This window comes from Bidens hawaiensis, unplaced genomic scaffold, assembly GCF_021521415.1.
Source record: "Bidens hawaiensis isolate Kalapana, Puna unplaced genomic scaffold, B.hawaiensis_p1.1 tig00000369_1, whole genome shotgun sequence".
NCBI classification, from domain to species: Eukaryota; Viridiplantae; Streptophyta; class Magnoliopsida; order Asterales; family Asteraceae; genus Bidens; species Bidens hawaiensis.
Window position 1 is genome coordinate 4,130,360 of NW_027491028.1, and position 8,394 is coordinate 4,138,753.

Here is an 8,394-nt window from a genome sequence, read left to right on the forward strand (position 1 = left end):
AACCAATATATATCAAATATTTTGATTTTGGAAATCCAAACTTCAAACTACTAACTTCAAAACCCAAAATAAAAATGGGTACATGTTAAAGTTTAACTTCGATATATAATTGAAAACCCAAAACTAAAAACCGTCAATAGTCAAACTTTTACTTTTATAACAAGTTTTTTATTCTTGATTGCAGCCAACTAGGTGTTACATTAGTTACACTTAAGAAGGGAAGGGTATAAATTGGATGCATGAAGTCTGGTTTGATACTTACTCAAAAGTAACCAAAATACTAATCTTGGATGATCATGCTCTTATTGAAGATATGAGTTTGTGATGGTTCGAATGTTGGAGATGGATGAAAGACACATATGGTGGTATATGTGTGATTTAGATTTACAAGTATTTTGTGGTGATATGAATATGTAGTGTACGGTAGCAACAGAACATGTTACATTTAAATATGCAGTTTTCATTTTGTACCTATATAGATTGTCATGTTGCAAGTTGTGTTCGAATCCCGCCGCATCGCGTGGGTTACCTACTAGTATATATATTTATATGAATTATTTTCGAATAAAGAAAACTCACCAATATTCGTGTTGACGTAGGTTTTTAATATGTTTTTCAGGTAAATAAGTGAAGTATTGAAGCTTTGTGAAGAGCGTGGAAAAATATTGTCGTGTGTTTGAATGAAAAATGTTGACTTTATGTTGGACTTGTAATTTGAATAATAATCGTGTAATACGACACGTGTAATGACTTTAATGATTAAATAAAGTTCAACTTTCATTAGAAATGTATACATAAATGTGATTGGCTGAAACGACGTCTGTCACCACCCGATTGACTTGGACAAAGTCTTCCACTGTTTAAATTGAGATTTTCGAGGTGTGACAATAAGAATCATAATAATCATAATAATAATCTGATTTGTTTTTCCAAAAATAATAATAATATAATTGTTCCTTAATCCTTTTTTAAATATATATACCTAAGTAACAACGTTATATATGTTGATGATGACTCGTATCTCTTCGTCTTCATCCGTAGCCATGCCATGAGGTAATCATGATTCTTGCTTTCATAATCATATCTTAACAAACTCTTACCGTTTCAATTTTTCCGATCGTTATTTTCTTCCAACGTAAATCATTTGAAACGCCTAGATCATTCATCGTATATTATTAACATTATTGTCAGATTTGTCATTATTATTATTATTATTATTATTATTATTATTATTATCTTCTTCTGATTCGTCGTTTTCTTCATATTGCAGGTAGATTTGATCTTCCGGAGCCTGACCCGTTTGATTCCGAAGGTAATTCATGCATTCTATGTGTTTGTGTAAATATTTTTCCCTAATTTGTTTTCTTTGTGCATGTTTAGAAATCAAATTGTTTATAATAATACAATCTATGAATCTAACATCATTATATGCAACGTTGTTACTAGTAAATGAACCAAACGTCGGCTGGAAGTTCGTTCATTTAATAAATTAGCCAACATGAAAAAGGAAATTTGTTCGATAAGCTAACTGAACGAACGCAAACAAAGGCTATGTTCATTCAATTGCGTTCATGAACGTTCGATATTGTGTTCGTTGATGTTTGTTTATGATTGGTCGTTAAAGTTTTTGTAATGTATTTAATGGCTTCTCTAATTTATGAGTTTTATAATTTATGTCATTAATTTATATGTAATATTATCATATGAATATGAATGTTAAAAAACAAAATACCAACACAAACTTGGCTGGAGCGAACCTTTGATACTATTATCTATTTGTAGATGGATCCTAAACATGATCATCGTTCAATCGACATCTCAACAGATGCACAAACCACTGAGAAAAACTATGTTGGGACCAAAGCTTGTGCAGGAGCAGGATGTGGATTCTCAGATGCCAAAGCCAGTTCTAGAGATGCAGAAGAACGATCATCTTCGACATCGAAACTAATGGCCAGTGTTGTAATCTGTTTCCTTTTCATGGCAGTTGAAGTAGTTGGTGGAATCAAAGCAAACAGTCTTGCAATTTTGACAGATGCAGCTCATTTGCTATCAGATGTTGCTGCATTTGCTATATCACTGTTTGCAGTTTGGGCTTCTGGATGGGAAGCTACGCCTCGCCAATCTTATGGTTTCTTTAGAATTGAGATTCTTGGGACGCTAGTTTCGATTCAGCTGATATGGTTGCTTACTGGCATTCTTGTTTATGAAGCTATCGATAGACTTGTTCATGGTACAGTTGCGGTTGAAGGCGGTCTCATGTTTATAATCTCAACCGTTGGATTGTTTGTTAATATTTTCATGATTTTCATACTTGGCCATGATCATGGCCATGGACATCATCATGGGCATCATGATCATGACCATGATCATGAACACAATCATGGACTTAGTGTGCACCATCATCAACATGATGAAGATAATCATGATGGACATGAAGAGCATAATCAGCCTCTATTAGAATCATACTCAAAATATGAAAACAAACCTAAATGGAATAATATAAACGTTCAAGGCGCGTATCTTCATGTGCTTGGTGATTCGATTCAGAGTGTAGGTGTAATGGTCGGTGCTGCAGTCATATGGTACAATCCCAAATGGACAATTGTCGATCCAATTTGCACACTTTTGTTTTCCATTATCGTCTTGTATACAACGATCAACATGCTGCGTGATATCTTAGAGGTTTTGATGGAAAGTACGCCGAGAGAGATTGATGCAACTCGATTGGAAAATGGGCTTTGTCAGATTGATGAAGTTGTGGCGATTCATGAGTTGCATATATGGGCGATTACTGTCGGGAAAGTTTTGTTGGCTTGTCATGTAAAGATAAGGCGCGAAGCGAATGCCGATATGGTGCTGGATAAAGTGGTTGATTACATTAGAAGAGAGTATAATATTAGTCATGTTACAATCCAGATTGAGAGAGAATAAGAATCAGGTACTGTTTTTTTACTTTGAGCTATCAAATGTTTTCATTAGGTGTTATTTTGTAAGTTTATTGAACATATGATGCATGTTATGGGGATAGTTCTTGTTCTATCTTTCTTTTTGGTTACTTTAATGAATCTTCAAGAACTCTTTAAAGAATCTGATTCTTATTTTGAAAGGGGGCAAGAGATTGCCAAGAATCTTGATGGATATTGCAAAAGTTCTTACTTTTCTTTGATTCTGAAAAACATCTAGTATTGAGAAGTCATTAATATAGAATCTAGACAAAACACTTCGTATGCTAATTTATTTTAAATACCTCAAAATAAGTTAATTCATGAAATGTTTAAAGAGAGAAAATGTACACTAAACCGAAATGATTCGCGGTTCCAAATCGGTTTCAAAAGTTGTCAAACTTCTTATGGCCCAGCTAGAAAGAAGAAAATAGAACAAAAACGGCTCAAACATAAATAAGTGCATATTCTGAGAAACTACTACGTATTCGATGAGACGGATCTTTTGGCAAACACGTTAGGCGGTTTACTATCGGACACGAATTCAGTCACCAATTAGTCGATTGTTGTTACCCTACCGTAGTCGCCGACTAACCGCTATATGGTCAAAACTGAGAAATTTATATATAAAATTTGATTTATATATATACTAGTTTTTATCCCCCGTATTACAAGGGATTGTTTTATATTGTTTGTTCTAATATTTATTTATTTATTTTATGAATTTATATTTTTTTTACTGTATGAAAGTTAATAATACACTTATGGTTTAATGATAAATTGTTTCACAAATAATGAGATGTTATAACCCGGTTTAAAAGCTATATAGTTTTGATGAGACCTAAGACCCGTTTATTTTTTTACTATAAAATTGGTTTTTTAATTATAAATAATATTTATGAAAGTTAATAATATACTTATGGTTTGATGAGACCAAAGACCCATTTATTTTTTTATTATCAAATTGGTTTTTTAATTTAAATAATATATATATATATATATTTTTTTTTAAAATAAATAAGATATTAATTTTTATTATATCCTATTTTATAGGTTTTTTACATCAATAAGTTGGTGAGAATAATTTTTAATTTAATGAGATGCTATAACCCGTTTAAGGAATATCTGGGTTTGGTAAGACCCATACCCATGAATTCGGGTCAAACGCATGAGAAACCTCCATTTAAATATCAAGCAAATCTGGTGACTCCAAAAAAAAGGGGAGCGACCACATCGCGACACGTAGGATTTTTATGTCTTCGTTTATATATATTATAGATATATATATATATATGTATATTTGAAAAAATAGATATGAATTCCAATTTAATTAATCCCGATTAGCGCATAGCATTTAAAAAAATTAGATATGAATTCTAATGCAACTAATCCCGGTTAGCTTCTAGCAAGTTCTACAACACTAACCGATTGCACACAACACCGTGTAGCCACTCTTTTATGAATGAAAATAACTTGAAAAAACGATTACGAGAACAAGACCTAATGAATGTACTTATACCAGCTGCTATTCTTGTTAAACAAGTTTCATAAACTGATAAAAAAACACATATATATATAAACATAAAGCAACCTTTATTCTCGATCCATTCCTAAATTCATGGATCTAATTTTAAACCAACCCCAAACTAATGTCATGTATTTTGATGGTAAAAGAACTTTCATATAATGAACACAAGAGGCCAAGAACTATTTTCTATTAATGAGAATCAGAATACTGGAAAGCATACCAACTACAAGACATTATGACATCTTCAAACAGGGAAAATATATAGTAACGTACACAAGCTAAGGACTTGGTACCTACAACTGACTTCTAGACTTATTCAACGAAAGAAAAGAAGTAACTTATTCAAAATAAACAAACACAAAATAAGCAAAGGGATTTATATATCCAGTATACTTTAGCTCTTGACCAATCTGCATGCCTTTAATTCACGTCATGACCACCCTTTCTTGTATGGAGAGGTTTGAATCATTTTTAACTGATGATGTAGCCTTAAACATATCCAAATTACTCTCGGTTGCAAGTCCTTTGTTCCAAAACATATCATAGTATTCCCCGTAGGTAAACTGTCGATACACAGCCGGCTCGTCACTGGTAACCAGTTCTGGAGAGGGACCAATCACTGCATCACGCGACGGGCAGTAAAACGTCGGTATAGATATCCGGTCTTTATCACAGTTCACCACAGCTCGATGCAAAATACTCTTGTACTTATCATTGCTCATTACTTGAATCTGATCACCAATATTAATAATGAATGTGTTGGGAACCGGGCTGACAGCAACCCAGTGCCCGTTTCTCCGGACCTGGAGACCGGGCACCTCATCCTGAAGCAGGATGGTGATGAGATTACTATCCGTGTGCCCAGGCAGCCCGTAAGTCAAATCGGGCTGTGGGCAGGGCGGATAGTAATTCAAAGCCATATGCTGGCCATGTTTCCCCAACTGGTTGTTGATATAGTCTTTCTCAAGTCCTAAGCTCTCTGAAATGGCCTCAGTTAACCGGAGAGCTAGCCCGCGTGTGCTCTGGCAGTACTCAGTTACGTGGGCCCGGAAGCCAGCCGGGTTAGCGGGCCATTCATGGATGTAATCTTGAACCGGGTAGCAATGGAGTCTCAAGAAATCTCTCCAGTTTGCAACCTTTTCAGTGCGGATATTGAAGCTGGTGGATAGTCGGATGGTTCGGGTTGGGTTATCCGAGTATGTTTTGAGTTTTTCTTCTTCTGGTAGCTTGAAGAACTCTCTAGCTATTTGGATCATGTTAGCTATGGTGGATTCTGGTACCCCATGGTTTTTCACCTGTGCAATGAGAATATATTTGAATTAATATAGTTTTAGGGAAAATCCTTAACATATACCGGGTGTAAATGAGCCAAGCAACTCGTGAACGAGTTAAGATTGGCTTGTAAAAGCTTTAATCAAGCTAAGCTGAGCTGAGATGAGCTGGCTCATGAATTTCACTTATCTAATCGAAAAATAAGCCTCTTTACTTTTAGTCCAGCCTGGGCTTAGTTCATCGACCTCGAGGAACTAAGAAACCATACATTTTACATGTAAAAAATATAATATAAAGCTAAATTTCACATGTAAAAAATTAATTTTAATATAAACTTTTTGAAGTTTTTTTTTCTTATAAATACATGTAGATGGCATTCTAATAAAAAGTTATATGTGTAAATACATATTTTTTTTTACCTTTTTTTAACTGATTAAAAATAAATAAATAAAAAACTTTATTTTTTATGAAAACGACGTGTACTTGTGTTTTTATGTAAAAACTCTAAACAATTATGTAAAATGTGTTTTTTACATGAAAAATGGTTTTTTTATTATTTTTTTACATGTAAAATATATGGTTCTCAGTTCCTCACATTTTTGTGGTTCCCTTTTAAACTTGTCATTATATATATAGTATATATGTTTATACAACAATAATCATTATAAATAAAAAATAACTAGATAATATATATAATGTATAATAATTAAGAACTAAGTACATATAAAAATAATTATAAATGAGTATAAGCGAGCAAGTTTGAACTAGGCGTAAGCTTAAATTAGTACATGAGACAAACTCGAGCTTTTGAAATAAAGCCATGTCAATGGTCATAAAAAATCTTTAAAATGTACATAAAAATTTTAAAACTTCATTATTGACATTTTCGTCCCATGTACTACACAAACCGAACTAAATACGATATACACAATTAGCAACCTGAAAGAAGCCATAGTTCCGGCATGCTTCACTGAGCGCGATTGGGACCGGATAGATGGTGGAGATCGATAAGCGGGATGGGATCATCAAAAACATCTTGCAAATTGGGGCGTTGGGAGATAGGACGGATGTAGTTCGAAGGGATTTGTTCAATGTTTTCGGAGGAAACGAGGTCGCTGACTAGTAGTGTTCTAGGAATGGGAGCCATTGTTGCGGAGATTCATATGAGAATGGAGGGGTTTATATAACCATGGAAATGTAGAGTTGATATCGAATCTGGATTGTTCATGTGGATGGTGACAGTGATTACTGACGGTTACATGTGAATGTGAAGATAGATGACGTAGGATTAGGTGACAAAAACATGATGACGTATGTCGTATTACGTATGAGAACTTGTTCAATCATGTGGTACGTACATACTACATAGTAATAGATGTATATTCTTAAGATTGTGTTAATGTTTGGCTAAACATGCCAACTCGTTGGTTTAGTGGTGACTTTGCTGGCTTGTGCTGAGTAGACCATGGCGGAGCCACATTATGGTCATCGGCCTCGATCGAACTCGGTCTTTTTTTTATTTTATATATACCTTTTAGTATTAAGTCAACGAGCGAACTAATTTTTCGATTAGCGAACCCAGTGTCATATTTTGATGTATTCGGACTCATTAATTATGATAATTTTAATTGAAATTTTTTAGTTATAAACTTTTTTTTATAAAATATAAAAAACTTTAGAAATTGTTAACAAGCATTATAAATGGGCTAATAATAACTCATATATAAATTACAAAAAATATGTCCATATTATTCATAGAATTTCCTAGCAAACGCAACCCAATTAATATTCTTAAATATAATACTTAAGGGAAAATTAAATAAAAGAACTAAAACAACATCTATCGCCTCAACGACAGATAAATTATGTTTCTATCGACCAAACGACCATGGCCTTGTTGCCCTCGCCAGTTCGCCTCAAGGCTTTCAACCATCGCCTTATGTTGCTACAACAATTATAAGACCAATGATAGTGAATAGACTGGTTAGGCTAACAGGCTTCAAGGGTTCCGGTTAACCTAACGCAGGTCGTCGGGTCCCTCTACGTTTGCAAAACGTAGAGAGAGGTTCACTAGTTTAGTTGTTATTTGTTATGGTTCACTAAGGATCCAAGACCGAGATGCAAGAGCCGGTTCTTGGATGCAGATTCTTAGTGAAGTTATGTTATTTTTGAAGTAGGAAAGAAACATGCAAAATGCAAGTTCTCAAGGAAGAAGAGAAGATCAAAGAGTGTAAGTTAACTCCCAAATCTGGTGTGTTTGTTATGACTAAGTTACATTTCTTATATAGTGGAAGAAATGTAAAGCTTTTGTCCCGTGGTTAGACTAGTGAATCCCTGTTGCAGTAGAGGGCTGACCTTTTGAGGAGCGGAAGGTTTTTGACCTGTGGTTAATAGTATGCTTTCTGAGCATGTGTCCTTTTACGGCAGAGAGACTTGTACAAGTAATCAGTGATGTGATGTGTTACTGTTACATGCTTTTTACTGTTCATGTACTTGTTCTCCTGAATTGGCGGTTAACGAACCTTTTAACCATTTAACCCTTTTAGCGTTATTGTGTGAAAGTCATGGCTTTGGGCTACTTCGTCGTCACCTTACCTGCTTGACTTTAACCAGACGACAACGACGACCGATCAGCCTACTCTTTCTTTG

The 8,394-nt window shown here is 34.3% G+C and overlaps 2 pseudogenes; one reads left to right on the forward strand and one right to left on the reverse strand.

Annotated features, from left to right (window-relative positions):
• Positions 1-1,782: 1,782 nt before the first annotated feature.
• On the forward strand, positions 1,783-2,934 carry LOC143623801 (metal tolerance protein 1 pseudogene; annotated as a pseudogene).
• A 1,809-nt stretch (positions 2,935-4,743) lies between these two features.
• LOC143623807 (protein DMR6-LIKE OXYGENASE 2-like) lies at positions 4,744-7,040 on the reverse strand (annotated as a pseudogene).
• Between the last annotated feature and the right edge of the window lie 1,354 nt (positions 7,041-8,394).